The following is a 17,104-nucleotide window of genomic DNA, read 5'->3' as shown; positions in this document are numbered from 1 at the left end:
GAAAGTGAACTGGACTGTGGAATGCCAACAGGCCTTTGACACCCTGAAACAAGCAATGTGCTCAGCACCAGTTCTAAAAGCTCCAGATTATTCTAAGCAGTTCATTGTGCAGACAGATGCCTCTGAACATGGGATAGGGGCAGTTTTGTCCCAAACAAATGATGATGGCCTTGACCAGCCTGTTGCTTTCATTAGCAGGAGGTTACTCCCCAGGGAGCAGCGTTGGAGTGCCATTGAGAGGGAGGCCTTTGCTGTGGTTTGGTCCCTGAAGAAGCTGAGACCATACCTCTTTGGGACTCACTTCCTAGTTCAAACTGACCACAGACCTCTCAAATGGCTGATGCAAATGAAAGGTGAAAATCCTAAACTGTTGAGGTGGTCCATCTCCATACAGGGAATGGACTTTATAGTGGAACACAGACCTGGGACTGCCCATGCCAATGCAGATGGCCTTTCCAGGTTCTTCCACTTAGAAAATGAAGACTCTCTTGGGAAAGGTTAGTCTCATCCTCTTTCGTTTGGGGGGGGGTTGTGTAAGGAAATGCCTCCTTGGCATGGTTGCCCCCTGACTTTTTGCCTTTGCTGATGCTATGTTTACAATTGAAAGTGTGCTGAGGCCTGCTAACCAGGCCCCAGCACCAGTGTTCTTTCCCTAACCTGTACTTTTGATTCCACAATTGGCACACCTTGGCATCCAGATAAGTCCCTTGTAACTGGTACCTCTGGTACCAAGGGCCCTGATGCCAGGGAAGGTCTCTAAGGGCTGCAGCATGTATTATGCCACCCTAGAGACCCCTCACTCAGCACAGACACACTGCTTACAAGCCTGTATGTGCTAGTGAGAACAAAATGAGTAAGTCGACATGGCACTCCCCTCAGGGTGCCATGCCAGCCTCTCACTGCCTATGCAGTATAGGTAAGACACCCCTCTAGCAGGCCTTACAGCCCTAAGGCAGGGTGCACTATACCATAGGTGAGGGTACCAGTGCATGAGCACTGTGCCCCTACAGTGTCTAAGCAAAACCTTAGACATTGTAAGTGCAGGGTAGCCATAAGAGTATATGGTCTGGGAGTCTGTCAAACACGAACTCCACAGCACCATAATGGCTACACTGAAAACTGGGAAGTTTGGTATCAAACTTCTCAGCACAATAAATGCACACTGATGCCAGTGTACATTTTATTGCAAAATACACCCCAGAGGGCACCTTAGAGGTGCCCCCTGAAACTTAACCGACTGTCTGTGTAGGCTGACTAGTTCCAGCAGCCTGCCACACCAGAGACATGTTGCTGGCCCCATGGGGAGAGTGCCTTTGTCACTCTGAGGCCAGTAACAAAGCCTGCACTGGGTGGAGATGCTAACACCTCCCTCAGGCAGGAGCTGTGACACCTGGCGGTGAGCCTCAAAGGCTCACCCCTTTGTCACAGCCCAGCAGGGCACTCCAGCTTAGTGGAGTTGCCCGCCCCCTCCGGCCACGGCCCCCACTTTTGGCGGCAAGGCTGGAGGGAACAAAGAAAGCAACAAGGAGGAGTCACTGGCCAGTCAGGACAGCCCCTAAGGTGTCCTGAGCTGAGGTGACTCTGACTTTTAGAAATCCTCCATCTTGCAGATGGAGGATTCCCCCAATAGGGTTAGGATTGTGACCCCCTCCCCTTGGGAGGAGGCACAAAGAGGGTGTACCCACCCTCAGGGCTAGTAGCCATTGGCTACTAACCCCCCAGACCTAAACACGCCCTTAAATTTAGTATTTAAGGGCTACCCTGAACCCTAGAAAATTAGATTCCTGCAAACTACAAGAAGAAGGACTGCCTAGCTGAAAACCCCTGCAGAGGAAGACCAGAAGACGACAACTGCCTTGGCTCCAGAAACTCACCGGCCTGTCTCCTGCCTTCCAAAGAACTCTGCTCCAGCGACGCCTTCCAAGGGACCAGCGACCTCTGAATCCTCTGAGGACTGCCCTGCTTCGAAAAAGACAAGAAACTCCCGAGGACAGCGGACCTGCTCCAAAAAGACTGCAACTTTGTTTCAAGAAGCAGCTTTAAAGAACCCTGCAACTCCCCGCAAGAAGCGTGAGACTTGCAACACTGCACCCGGCGACCCCGACTCGGCTGGTGGAGAACCAACACCTCAGGGAGGACCCCCGGACTACTCTACGACTGTGAGTACCAAAACCTGCCCCCCCTGAGCCCCCACAGCGCCGCCTGCAGAGGGAATCCCGAGGCTTCCCCTGACCGCGACTCTCTGAAACCTAAGTCCCGACGCCTGGAAAAGACCCTGCACCCGCAGCCCCCAGGACCTGAAGGACCGGACTTTCACTGCAGAAGTGACCCCCAGGAGTCCCCCTCCCTTGCCCAAGTGGAGGTTTCCCCGAGGAAGCCCCCCCTTGCCTGCCTGCAGCGCTGAAGAGATCCGTTGATCTCTCATAGACTAACATTGCAAACCCGACGCTTGTTTCTACACTGCACCCGGCCGCCCCCGCGCTGCTGAGGGTGAAATTTCTGTGTGGGCTTGTGTCCCCCCCGGTGCCCTACAAAACCCCCCTGGTCTGCCCTCCGAAGACGCGGGTACTTACCTGCAAGCAGACCGGAACCGGGGCACCCCCTTCTCTCCATTATAGCCTATGCGTTTTGGGCACCACTTTGAACTCTGCACCTGACCGGCCCTGAGCTGCTGGTGTGGTGACTTTGGGGTTGCTCTGAACCCCCAACGGTGGGCTACCTTGGATCAAGAACTGAACCCTGTAAGTGTCTTACTTACCTGGTAAAACTAACAAAAACTTACCTCCCCCAGGAACTGTGAAAATTGCACTGTGTCCACTTTTAAAGTAGCTATTTGTGAATAACTTGAAAAGTATACATGCGATTGAAATGATTCAAAGTTCCTAATGTACTTACCTGCAATACCTTTCAAACAAGATATTACATGTTAAATTTGAACCTGTGGTTCTTAAAATAAACTAAGAAAAGATATTTTTCTATAACAAAACCTATTGGCTGGATTTGTCTCTGAGTGTGTGTACCTCATTTATTGTCTATGTGTATGTACAACAAATGCTTAACACTACTCCTTGGATAAGCCTACTGCTCGACCACACTACCACAAAATAGAGCATTAGTATTATCTATTTTTACCACTATTTTACCTCTAAGGGGAACCCTTGGACTCTGTGCATGCTATTCCTTACTTTGAAATAGCACATACAGAGCCAACTTCCTACATCCCTCTTATCCCAATTGGGCTTTCTCGTCAACAAAGAAAAATCCATGTCTATTCCTTCAAAAAGGATAGAGTTTCTGGGTTTCATAATCGATTCCTCCGCAGCTGTCCTCCAACTTCCACAACAAAATGGAAAATCCACGAAAGCAGAGATTCTGAAACTCCTCCGGAGTTCCCAAATCTCTCTCAGATCCCTAGCCAGAGTTGTAGGCCTCCTCGCCTCCTCAATACAAGCCATCTTTCCCGGACCCCTTCATTACCGGGCACTCCAAAGGCTAAAAATCCGACATCTCAGAAGAGGTCTCTCCTACTCAGAGTCCATCAATCTCGATCACGAGTCCCGTCTAGAGCTTCAATGGTGGATAGACCATTTAGACGCCTGGAACGGCAAGACTATATTTCCATCAGCCCCAGATCTTGTGTTAGAATCAGATGCAAGTCTGACTGGCTGGGGCGCACGATGTGGCGCAATCTCGACTGGAGGTTTCTGGTCTTCAGAGGAGTCCAAATTGCATATCAATTATTTAGAGATGCTTGCGGGCTCCTTTGCAATCAAAAGCCTCGCAAAAAACAGAGTCCAGTGTACCATCCTCCTGCGTATGGACAATGTGTCAGCTGTCCGCTACATAAACCACTTAGGGGGCACCAGATCAAAAACCCTAGCAGATCTGGCAAAAAGCCTCTGGGAATATTGTCTCCACAACAAAATTTCCCTGTTAGCAGAATATCTCCCCGGTTCCCTCAACGATGTCGCAGATTGGCATTCTCGTTATATCAGAGATGCCAGTGACTGGAAACTTCACCCCTCAGTCTTCCAATCTCTCCTTCACAAATGGGGTCCCTTCAAGATAGACCTATTTGCGTCCCGCCTAAATACACAACTCCCTCTGTTTTTCAGTTGGCGTCCGGATCCTTCAGCCCTCGCTTCCGACGCTTTCCTCCAGGACTGGTCATCCATGCTCAATTACGCCTTTCCCCCATTCCTAATGATTACCAGAGTGCTCGCCCAGGTCAGGCGCCAAAAAGCCTCTCTAATCCTAATAGCTCCATTTTGGCAATCACAAGTGTGGTTTCCCCCTCTCCTCGAATTAACTATCGATTTCCCAGTTCTCCTTCCAGTTTTTCCTTCCCTCCTTCGGAATCCCACCGGCTTCCCTCATCCTCTCATCCTCAACAATACCCTTTCCCTATCGGCCTGGAAGGTTTCAGGTATCCCCAACCTCCCATTCCAATTTCGACAGAAGCTTCAGAGTTCATTAGCAACGCATGGGCTCCCGGCACTAGAAAGGCATACAACTCCGCTTGGTCTCTTTGGTCAAGCTGGTGTCTGGGAAGGAATATTGATCCCTTTTCAACCGATGTAAATTATATCATAAATTTCCTTGCTGCACAAGCTGGCACAGGTAAGTCTTACAGGACAATTAACCTTTATAGATCAGCTATTTCTCTTCAACACTCTCACATCAATGGAAAACCGATCGGAGAACATCCCTTGGTATGCCGCCTTCTTAAGGGAGTAAAATTTTCTTTTCCTCCGTTACCCAAATATTCCAAATTATGGGATGTCAATGTTGTCTTAAAGTTATTTATTTCCTGGCAAGACAATGCAGATCTTTCTCTGAAAATGCTTTCAGCCAAATTAACAATGTTACTTTGTTTAGTCTCCATTAAACATATATCAGATGTCAAAGCACTAGATATTTCATCCAGACAATTTTCCCCCACAGGTGTTTTATTTACTATTAACAAACGTACCAAAACAAATATACGTTCAGTGTTCTACCCTTATTCCCCCAATCAACCCAAATTATGTGTAGGACAGTGTCTCAAAGTATACGAAGACCGCACAGCCAACCTCAGAACGTCCTCATCCCAACTACTCATTTCTTTTCGCAAACCCCATAAACCTGTATCATCCGCTACTCTAGCCAGATGGGTACGTTGGGTCATGACCTTAGCAGGTATAGACCCATCGGTATTTGGCGATCACTCCTCCAGGGGTGCCATGGCCTCCAAAGCATTTTGGATAGGTTCCAGACTCGAGGACATTCTGAGATCGGCTGACTGGTCTAATGATTATGTTTTCAGAACTTTTTATTGTAAACCCATTCATACAGCAACTTCTATAATAATTAACATGCTTTAAAAAAGCATAATAAGAGCCTCCGGTCTTGCCATAAAATGTAGATTTTCCTAGTAATTTATGACGGAAAGTCTTAATTTTATTAAAGACACAGAGGCGAGTATTATTCCGCCTCAGATTCTCTAATTTTGTCTATTCTTCCCTCCCACAGAAACAACAAATCAGCCTCAGAACCCTTCCTGATCACCGGAACAAGCTTCCAACATCACCAAGCTGGACCAACCTTCTGCCTCAGGATCACAAGCTCTGCTCATCTCCCTGCTTTTTTCCGCTCCTCAAATCCTGATGAACTTTTGCCAAGATCTTTGCTCTCTCATTTTGGCAGTTGCCATAATTGTTTCTATTATTCAGTTATTTTCTCACACAGACTAGCCTTCTCGCATCAAGAAAGAGGGCTGGTCGCAGTCAAGTGTAACGCTTATACCGTGTTCAAGTGTTCCTATTGGTTCCAATGCCGATATGTTTTTCTTTCCCATTGGCTGCCTGTTACTTCAGCCTCATGGGAAACGTAGTTTCTTGACTGCTGCTATTTAAAATAAAGCAAGATCGATAAGCATAATACTCGCCTCCCTGTCTTTAATAAAATTAAGACTTTCCGTCATAAATTACTAGGAAAATCTACATTCTAACTTTCAATGAGTAAGTATGCCTAAGTGATTGTGTTATACTTGAAACTGCAAGTGATTTCTCTTATGTGATCAATTTTACACAAAACTGAAAAAGATACACACTAATACGATTTTCCTCAAAACATGATTTTAGCAATGTAGGCCAGCTCTCTGGGATGATTGGAATGCATGTGAATTATCTATGCTCCAAGTCAGTTTTAGCCAATGCACTTAGGATCACATCAAAATTGCAAACGTATTTTAGACAAATTGTTATTTTTAACCATATCTAACCAATAATAAGTCTACTAAAATATGTCCTAATATTTGTTTTACTTTATAACTTTTGGATCTGTACCCATTTTTTTAAAAAGTCTGAGACTTGCATAATTAATATTGTGATGCTGCATATTCTGAAGATCTTCAGTGTGAGATTGGATGGATCACTACATTGATTGTATACTGCTGGTCTCTGAAAGCTCTCTTGTGACTTACCCCCTACCTATGGTTTAATTATCACTTAGTGTTCAGCTTTCTCACAAACTTCACGAGGACAAGTAATGTTTAAAAATCAAAGTGCCATATCCAATGGTGAAACTATGAAGTCCTGCAATTTTCACTTGATTACTGCTTGAAGTGTTGCATAACTCTTTACGTGTTGCATCTAAGTTAAGCCTGACTGCATAACACCCTACTGCATAATCAGTTATTGTAGGCCAAATATAACCACACCTCCTGCCCATGCCTGGGGGGGGTGGCAGCAAACCCCTCAAACATCATGGGTCTATATACCTCATCCAGTCTTCCACTGTTTGAGAGGAGAAAAGCAGCTCTATGACTTGTCTTGCCATGATAGATTCGGGGCATCCAGCCCAAATGCCTCTATCCTACACTGACATTGACAAAGATAAACAGAAAATGCCTACTGATCGCTTTGCCTTTGTTATTAGTAAACAATACCTCTTAACTCAATCTCATTTGGAAGCTGTCGCCCATCTTCACCATTCAAGCCAGATAAATGTCTTCCAAAGACTACAATGGGATCACCCATGTGGTATACCCAGCAACTCACCCTCTTTTTAATGATATTCACCCTCCAAAGCAACACTTTAGATGCCTCGTCAGACCATGAAGCACTATACAAATCCAATCACAAAAACATGGTGCGATCTGCTTTTTATGGCCTTTGACTCTGGATTGGATCACCTCCTAATTTTCCTGAACATGAAAGAACAGATCGACGGGTATGATCACCAAAACTGAAAATCTTCCCCACCTCCTAAAAATATATCAAACCCCTCCATCTAATTATCTCTGGAGGATCTAAACTATCCAAATTGACCCTCTTTGTTGGCTGAGAAGGTTGAGCTGTATTTCCCAGTTGTTGGTAAAACGAACACCATTTAAAGTAAAAATACAAATTGTAAAAAAAAAAAAAACCTCAGGGGCACTGGGCTTTACATTTGTTTCGGGTGAACGTGCATGTCAACGTTTTGAACGTTGTAAGAGAGAAATGTTCGGAAAACACTCTGTTGAACCTATTTTCCCCTCCGACCCGCATTGAAAATGGTTTTTTTTTTTTCGGGCGGGAGACCATTGAAATAAAGCCTTTTGGGGCTTTAAACAGTCAGTGTCTCCCGTCTGTTGGCATCAATGAGAAAACAGACTAGGGTAAAGGCTGGCCTTTATCTGCCGGTTTGTAAAAAGCACAAGGTTTTATTTACAAAAAAATCGTGATGGTTCGCGCCTGCGACCGAGGGAGTACGTGGTTCTGGAGGCCATCGTAAAATGGCGGCGGTACAAGGGGCGTTTTTTTCACTGACTGGGCGTGCGAAGGAGACGCTGGAGGAAATGAGTGATTTACTGACGTGGTGAATCTGTACACATTTATGGCCGCCACAGAGACTGCGGCCCTGACTACATGACAGTAAGAATAGTCTCTGCCCGGCGGAGCCCAAACCTCTACCCTGGCGCCCCTCGTTTTTCCTTCCGTGAGCGGTCCCTCTAACAAACCCGGGAAGAACAGCAGCCATACTGCGGGCTAAAGCTGTCGCTGTGGACGCTGAAGCCCGCAAAAAACGTAATGGATATAATTAAAAAGCATTTCTGAAGTCAACGGCGACAGCCGCTGCACTGCCGCACAGGAGAGAGCTCGGCACACACTGGCGAGTATGCGAGGGGTTGCCATAGCTTTGTAATGTAGGGTGACCAGAACCGGCTCAATCCGGTTTCAGGCAGCTCAGTCCCTATTGAACAATGCAGGCACTGAGCTGCAGTGAGGGCTGTCCTCCCTCCATGGCAGCCACAGGCAGAGCAGCTTGCAGAGGTGCCATCCCTCACAGTAAGAATGCACATTAGGCATATTTCACTGGTATGTGGACAACCCTGATAAGGACGATTTCTGTTTTATAGTCGTGTCTGACATATGTTAAATAGTTCTGTCTCTTAATGCACGCATGACAGCAGAGATTTCCCTTTTTATTTATTTTTTGTTAGTAAAAATTGCAACACCGTTTTGGTAATTGATATGTGCCAGTGGCACAATTTTATTTTGCATGCTCGGAAAAAACAAGCAGCTCTTTCTTTTGTTGATAAAGGAAGCTGCTGCTTTTGTAAACAGCAGGCCAGAAATGCAAATTCGCAGTTGCATGATCTAATGAATTGCATTGGCAAACTAGAACAATCCAGGTATTTTTGTAGCCCATTTCATCTGGTTAGTGGCGATCATCAACGTTGCTGTTCCTATAATCTGTGTGGCAGTAACATCCCAATTTAAAAAAAAAAAGAAAAAAATCATAAAGGTCAAGGTTCACGTGGTACTGGGCATAACTCCAGTCATCAAAACGTGGAGCATTTCGTTTTTAGCTACACTCTGAAACTTACTCTATGAAAAATGGATGTATAGCAGCAGCATAAAGCTGTTGAACTTGATTTTACAATGCCTTCATAACATTCTGAATTCCCTGCTTTGTTATTCTGCAGTGAGCCCTCGCGCCATTTCAGCTGCCTGTAGACATGGATATTGTATTAGCTGAATTGGGGTTTCACAACCTGGGCCTTTACATTAGGATCATAAATGCTGCCCAAAATAGTATTTATTTTCATATATCATTTTGGGGGACCAAATTTATATGAATGAAACTCTTTGCTTAATACATTTCTGAAGTGCAGATAGTCTTGCATGTACAACGCTTAAGTAATTAACTCTCATTATCAGATTATCGCCTTTCTCTAAGAAATATATTTTACTCGCACTGTCCTGGTGTTTTAGACATTTTAAGAGCTCCCATGGATTGCAAGTGACACGTTTTACATGATTCACGTATAGATTGCTTGATTTTCAATGTCATGCGAATAATATGTTTTTTTCAACGATTTCAGCTTCGCAAATAATTTGGATAGTAAAACCCCTTTCCCGTGTTCAAAAAAAGTGTGTGCTCTTAAATGTGAGCTGGCATCTGCATCTTGTTCTGAAAGCTAGAGGCCTCAGAGTGAGAGGGGGAGAGGGAGCAGCAAGAAGAGAGTGAAGGCAGCGGTAATGAATATAGAAAAAGGAAGAACAAAGGCTGTAAAGCTGAGACTGGAACACTAAATATTTTGCCTTTGGGAACCTGGCGACAGAGCAGCTTTTACTTCCTAAACGGGAAACCGGAATCAGCACATCTTCGTCCATTTTTGTTAACAAATCTAACCAGCCCTTTCTCAACATGGATTTGGTGATGGATACAATCGCGAAACATGGAGGGATTGTGGATCGTTCCCCAAGTGAAATAGGGGTGTTTTTGTTTCCTACCTTCAGCAGATGGAAGCACAGCCCTTAAAGCCTCCAAGCCTTTGGAATTTGCAGATTGGGTAAGTTTCAGCTCGGTTGTATGCTGCTGTCGGCCTCAGTGAACAGCCATAACATGGGGGAGGTGGGCATGCCATTGTTTTTCTTATATCTACTAAAACATGTAGATTGCTCAATAACAAATGCAAGGCGAACATTGATAACATGTTTGAGATAGTGTATGTGTCATTTCCTTACGTTTGCCAGTGCAAACGAGGAGTTTTGATTGCATTTTAGAGGAGGTATCATTATTTTGAACAGAAAGGCATGTTTTCGATTTAACGTGAAGTAAACACCCCTGCCTTGATTTCACAAGGGAATGGTGTACAATGCCATGGGCTTGTTATTAACGAAGATTGTTTTTTTACAAAACGGTTCAAATTGGAACGCACAGCATTTTAAATGTTCATGCCCTTTCCGAATGTTAATCCTGTATCCAGTAGAATAAAGGTGCTACATGGGACGCCTCTTACTTTCCTTAAATGACCCTTTATTTTTATTTGTAGGTATTCATCCCTTGCATAGTTGTATTTGGTGACAGATGTTTGAAATTAAATTCAATATAAATAAATTAAGCTTGCATACCGTGCTATATGGCGAATGAGATGGCTTTCTGAGTAATACATTTATTTGTAATATCACATTCTTCACATGTTTGCACATGAATCTATTGAGGGCGAGTACGAAATGACAGTAATGGCTCCAGGGCCTGTTGTTTTACTGCTGGTGTTGCAAAGACAGGCAGGCCCTGTCAGGCATGGAGCTTTATTTTTCTCCTTTAGTTTACTAAAACTGCTTCACAACCAGGATCAGTCACTGCTTACACGAATACAGCACTAGAGTTCTGAGATCTTGTAATCTGTATATAAATTCAGAGACTAGTAAATATATATATATGTATATATGTGTGTGTGTCAGAAAGAAAGATGAAGTAATGTATTGCGCAATGAAAGATTTAATAAAATGAGAATATACTGCAGGCTTATGGGGATTATACAGGCCTCATCCATAATGCTTTCTTACTTCATGTGGAATTCTTTACAGAAATATAGCAAATATTTGTTAAATAATGTAAATATATTTGTAATGATAGTAGTTTGATGTTTCCTTTAAGCTTAAACATGTTTGTGTTCATAATGCATTGTGTTTATAATGCATCCATAAAGAATAGGAAAATACATCTACAGGTAACACTGAGATGGTGTGTTCTGTATTTTTTGGGGGAACTAAAATAGTGTTGGAGAAACAATGGGGGACTTAGACTGTGACTACTCAGTAACTTGCTTAGTACTCACAACTTTGGGGTATGATAATTTGCAAAACATTGGCTTGCGTAATGCCTAGCAGAACTCTGGCATCGGGTTCAGAGGCAGTGTAAACTGGCCTTAGAACTTACTTTTAAGGTGGGTTACAGGTTAACTTTCCCCTTCCACTCTCAGTTATTTAGTTATTATTTGGCGATTAAGTAGACCTGTGTTTTTACCTATGCATTTTGTCAGGAGCATTGCTTCTTCTTTCTTTGGTCTCCACCTTTATTCATTTTTATTTTTTTTACAGTGCTTTAGGATGCTATCTAGGTAATGTCTGTGCAGGTGAAATAAAAATGGTGGCGTTATACCTTAGTCTGTGACCAGAGAGAGTCTTGGTCTGATATTCTTCGCTTACTACATCTAAAGTGTGCAATTTAGTTAAAAACTATCTGGAATAGTTCAATTCTCAGGCCTTCCTGGCAAGATTATTACTTAATTCCGCCATAAGACTTCGATTCAGTGAATTGAACAGCCTGGAGTCACAGAGACCTGCCACTATATTTCTTCTGTATAAAGTCTCGTTGGGAGATACTGCTTGGTGTCTCAAATCGCAAGTTTTTGTTGAGCACATAGTGGGGAGCACACCTCAGGTATCCTGGACTTTTTCCCCAGGAAAGCATCATAGAATCAAACCCAGTTGATTGTAAGGAAGTATAACCAATATTTATTCTTCAATCTTCTTTTTCTCAGAGCAAATACGTCAGCCCAACCAATACGTTTCGTCCCCACAAGGTACTTCATCAGGGCTGCAAAAACACGTCCCAAAATATTTACAGATAAAACAATCAAAAGCATACATGGTATATATTAATTTCACAATAACTGATAACCACAATCCCCAAAATAATGCACATTGACATTACCATCAGCATCACTGGTGGACAATTTCAAAATGTTCCTCTTTGCTCATGGTATGTTCATTTACATATTCATAACAACTTAATCATTACAAAATGGAGGACCAAACACATTCATATTGATATACATTCAAAATGACAAGCCGCACTATACATATTTCGGCTATAATGCTGCATTAATATTTATTCTACTTATAGATAAGGGTATTGTCTCATCTTGTTTGTCAGCAAAAACCTTAACAACCCATGGCAAGTGTCATATCCCTACATAAAAAATATATGGACATATATATCTGTTCTCAAACATTACACAAAAATCAAGTTTATCATCTATCACACTCATGTAACCCTCTCATATGCCCAATATATGAAGCACGTGTGATTAAAAACAATCTGTAGCACAGTGAGAACTATTCTCTTAAGTCATTAACCCTGCTTCTTAATGCAGTAACCTACTTAAGTATAACGCTTGGATTGCACATGCATAACACCCTCTGAATTACAAATCATCTACATTTTCTTCAGCATGTATCGCTTTAGCAAATTAATGTTAACTTATTCCTTCACACTGAATGACTTAATAACCATATTCGTAATATGTAAATGTACCACACACGCAACACCTTCACTATTTCTATAATCCACAGATTAACTCTACTCATTTAATGCTGAGTCACTTTCTGACTATGCATTTCAACCCCCCTCATGGCACCATCTTGAAATGTCCTCCCTATTTATATATACCAACAAACTATAAAAGGCAAGGTGTATAGCAATGTCTGTCACATTCAAATCAAAACACCCAATCATTAGTTTTTGTCCCAAATCAACAAAACCCACCTCTTCTTCACTGTCCCTCTAACCCAAAGAACATCCCAAGTCATTTAATCATGGTTACTTTCTGCCACAACATGACACCCCCTAATATGGAGCAATATTTGAGTGTCCTCCCTATTTAAATAAATCAACCTAACCTCAGCAAACGGGGGATCCGTAATCAGCGACAACATCCCTCATAATGTCCATAACCAAAGCTTAGTGGCAAATAAATCAAAAGATATATATACAGGCCTCGAAAAATCATAAAAATGTTACTAGACGTGCAGGTCGAGTAGCTTGAGTAATCTGCTCGACCTAACTGTAATGTACTTGACCCAGAAACGGGTCTCAAATCGGGTAATCCTAGGCAAATATTGTATTTTACAGTCGCCTTTTTATTCGTTCTCGCATATGAGTGCATCTTCAAATATGTGAGTTCAGCAATTCTGCTGTAAAAAAAAAAAAAAAATCCTCTTTTGTTTGATTAAATACACTAAACGTTTGCTCCATGTATAATACATCTAGCCCAAAATTAGGGTACACATGATCAATGCATGACATGTCTCTTAGTTTACTAATAGCTTTGCCATCAGGGCAAGAGTGTTTCTCAGTTTATGTTTAAACACTCACTTTTTATAAATATATCACTAAAGCACAATGTGGTAGAGCACTGTCATTTACAGACAGTACATTTCCAAGAAATGTCCAAAACCCTTCCCACTAACTTGCAGCTTTACTGATATAGTGTATTAACAATGATCTGTGAATATTGGGTTTTAGAAAACATTTATAATTTGCACATCACCAAGTAAAGTATTTTGACTTTTTTCATCCTATTAAAATATTTTTTTCAGAAGTACAAAAAATGGTCTATGAAATATATTTTGAAATGTTTGTAAAGTTGACTTAGTTATATAAATGCTATGTGTTAGGGAAAACCTGATACAAAAAGCATTTAATGTCACATAGGTCAGACAGTTCACCTTACAAAATCATGGAACTCTGCAGTCACAAGGAAAAGTATTTGCATTGCAAGAAGACAAACTGACTTTTGATCTCTGTCCCTGAACACAGAGCAAATGTGACAAGAATAAGATTTAAAGACCTCTAATTGCTAATTCAGTTTCTGACTGAACAGAACACCTGCTCTTTGTCCACTTGCCAGAAGGGTCAAGTGGAATCTAAAAATAGCTCAGCCTCCTAAAATAAAATTCACCATAGTGAGTGGTCCAGTAGATTTTTTTCAAGCCCTGAATACACATTTACTTTTTGAAAAGAGCATAGTCACCATTCCTTCTAAAGCGTCTTATTTCCTAAAGTTTCTTAAATCGGCTATATTGAAAGCTGTGAATTTCACCTCTGTCCGCAACCTCTCAACAGTCTGTGCCCATAATCATCCCTCAAATGGGCGCTATCTTAGAAGATATTGCTCTATACTCGAGAAATTACTGGCTCCCGTCATTACTAACCATCCGCCAAAATCCAGTGTCATAGGTATCACTTCTAGCAACCTACATTAGTGATCAAAATATCAATCCTAATTTATTCCTTATTATAGGACAAAATCCACCCATTCCCTCATCTTGATTGTTCCACGTATCTACTAAAGCGCAGCATTATCTGTTTAGACAGACTACATGTCACTCTCAAATTAAGTGGAAATTTCCATCATGGGATTTAAACAACCCACATATCTATATTCATCATCACCTGTCTTTATAGTACCAAAACAAATGGGACAACCATTTATATTATCAAAGCAATAGGTTATGTACTCAATCATAAGTCGGGAGGTTTTCTTTTCTGGTACCCCTACATTAAGCAATGTAACTCATTCTCCGTGTTTAGACCTTTTTCGTTTGCCCATAACCTGCAGATCCATCTTGCTTCTGTGTGTTGTAAAAGCAGTTCCTGATCCTCACCTCTCTGCCCTAGGATTATCTTTTGTATCCCATGAAATGTGAAATCTCATTTCTCAGGACGACAGTTCCTGGTGTGTTGAATCAATGAATGTAAACCCCCATTTCTTATTGCCCTGTAATGCTCCTGAATCTGTATCCTAAGGGGTTATACAGTGCTACCCACACATACCTTCTTGCATGTTAAAATGACATAAACCACATATGTACTGTTACAATTAATGAATCAAACAACGTGATGTCTGTTCAGAGTTGTATTTAAAGTACTTTAAACTGTTGGTGCCAAACTTTCAAATGTTGAATTTAGAGCATACATAGAACCCTTCTGGTGTTTCCTGTTTCCAACCTGACTTCTCCCTTCTAGGTAGCATGTAATTCTTAGTAATTCTGTCTCTAGTAGTCCTGCCCTTCTTGTACATGACCAATGGTTCCTCTGAAGCAACATGATGTTGCCAGGTATAACAGATACCAATGACCAATGTTTACATATTATTCTATAGATATCATTATGATTAGCATTTAAATGTAGTCACAAGTGCTAATATTTAATTGACAGTTGTTACAATTCTTTGTCTTAGTGTGGAGCTTCTATTGACCTTACACATTCTATTTTCAGCCTGATCTAGCATTGTGTTATTATAACCTGTGCTCCCAGTCCTTAGATCATTGATCTCATACATAAATCAACAATTCTATAGCATCTCACCATAAGAATCCCTTTGATAACTTTTCGGGGATGTGAACTCTCAGCCCTCAAGATGTTAGTCACAGCTGTATCCTTTTTGTGCAATGTGCTGTGAATCTTCCCCTCCATAACACATAATTCCACATCTAGAAAGGTCATTATACTCCTATGACAGCACTTAGTGAACCATACATTATAAATATTTCTTTTAAAATCATCAACATATTCTGACATCTGCGCTTCTGAACCTGCCCAAATAAGCACATCATCAATGAAACTGCACCAAAAATAATTAATTGGCACCATTCTTTAGCCACTAGGCATGCCCCCTCTCAAACCACCCAAAAAAAGATTTTCACATAAGAGGGAGCAAACACAGAACCCATAGCTGTTCCTTGAACCTGATAATACAGTTCTGCATCAAATAAAAAAAATGTCCAGATCAAATCCGCCATTTCCACCAGCATTTTGGAATGGTCATAAAGGCTTACACTACTTGAAGACAAATAATGTTGCATTACTTTTAATCCACATCCCTTTTGAATGTAGGTGACTAAGCCTGCACCATACAGGGATGCAAAAAGCATTGACTGGTCTCACACAACTTCCTCTAGTTTGTTGAAAATGTGTTATTTTTCATATACAAGGGCAAATAGGTTACAAAGGGTTTCAAAATTGATCAACATACTCCGAAAGATGTTCATTTATTCCCCTGAATACCCGAGATAATAGGTCTTTCATAAGAAATATACCAGGCTTATTTATGTACCTTAGGCAAAAAAGGGAACCACAGATTATCTTCTCTCAATATTTATACTCTTCCTTAATGAAGGCTATTTCTTTTCATGCACCTTCTTTCTCAAAAATCACCAGCTTGATGTGTGGCTCATGGTGTTTCCTTTCATTCTTGTGTAACATTGGGTATCACCCAACTGTCGAAATGCAAAAAGAGGGGTCCCTAAAATATCACAGCGTGAAGTGGGACCGGGAAAAACACAAACTAACAGAAGAGAACAACCCACCTCCAACAATGCTCAAACATAAGTCATATCTTCAATAAAGTAACAGTCATTTTTACTGTTCAAAATGTATATATTTTTTCTTTGCTGCCACCCCCCCCAAAGCAAACACACACCCTTTACACACTCTGACTACATCCACACCACTCATACAGTTTATACCTTGAATAAAAACGTTCATCATCTCAAAAACGTTCTACAACACCATTATGTTTATACAAAAACCTCAACTCAATTGGTGCGATTTATACACAATGGATGAAATACATAGTAGTGTTCAATGCAGCAAAATCCTTTTTAACTCTCAAAGGTCTTATATAGCCAGTACAATCTTATTCATTTCCATCTTCTCTGTGCCAGCAACAAATGCTTTGCAGGTGTCAACACGCATTTTTTGTGCAAAGTGATTCAAAGACCAAGCACCTTTATCAGGGCACACGCTGTTCGCTAAAAACACAGGAGGGGCAGCCCAGCAAATATCTACAAAGATTATGTCAATGATTGAAAAAAACTCTTACAGATCCTGTGTGTGTTCCTCATTTAGTCCAAGTGCCCAAACATAGTGCACTCAAAGGGAAAGACCAAGATAGAAATAAACATATTCTAACCATAGTCACTTGCTCACCTTACCAAGTTGGTGCATTTAGCAAATTCCACCTACTCAGCTAATACCAAACAACTACACAACCAAACACCCC

The 17,104-nt window shown here is 41.7% G+C and overlaps 1 protein-coding gene across 3 annotated transcripts in view; it reads left to right on the top strand.

The window, feature by feature from the left end:
• Positions 1-7,841: 7,841 nt before the first annotated feature.
• ZNF532 (zinc finger protein 532) overlaps positions 7,842-17,104 on the top strand; it is a 213,703-nt gene continuing 204,440 nt past the window's right edge. Inside the window, exons 1-2 of one of the 3 annotated variants that reach the window (XR_011200972.1) lie at positions 7,842-8,339; positions 9,350-9,820. The gene's annotated coding sequence lies outside the window, so the exon portion shown is untranslated. The remainder of the gene's footprint in view (positions 8,340-9,349; positions 9,821-17,104) is intronic. The other 2 variants (XM_069220276.1, XM_069220267.1) reach the window with 2 other exon arrangements.

This window comes from Pleurodeles waltl, chromosome 1_1 (genome assembly GCF_031143425.1).
Source record: "Pleurodeles waltl isolate 20211129_DDA chromosome 1_1, aPleWal1.hap1.20221129, whole genome shotgun sequence".
Classification (NCBI taxonomy): domain Eukaryota; kingdom Metazoa; phylum Chordata; class Amphibia; order Caudata; family Salamandridae; genus Pleurodeles; species Pleurodeles waltl.
This window is presented reverse-complemented; position numbering and strand designations above follow the sequence as displayed.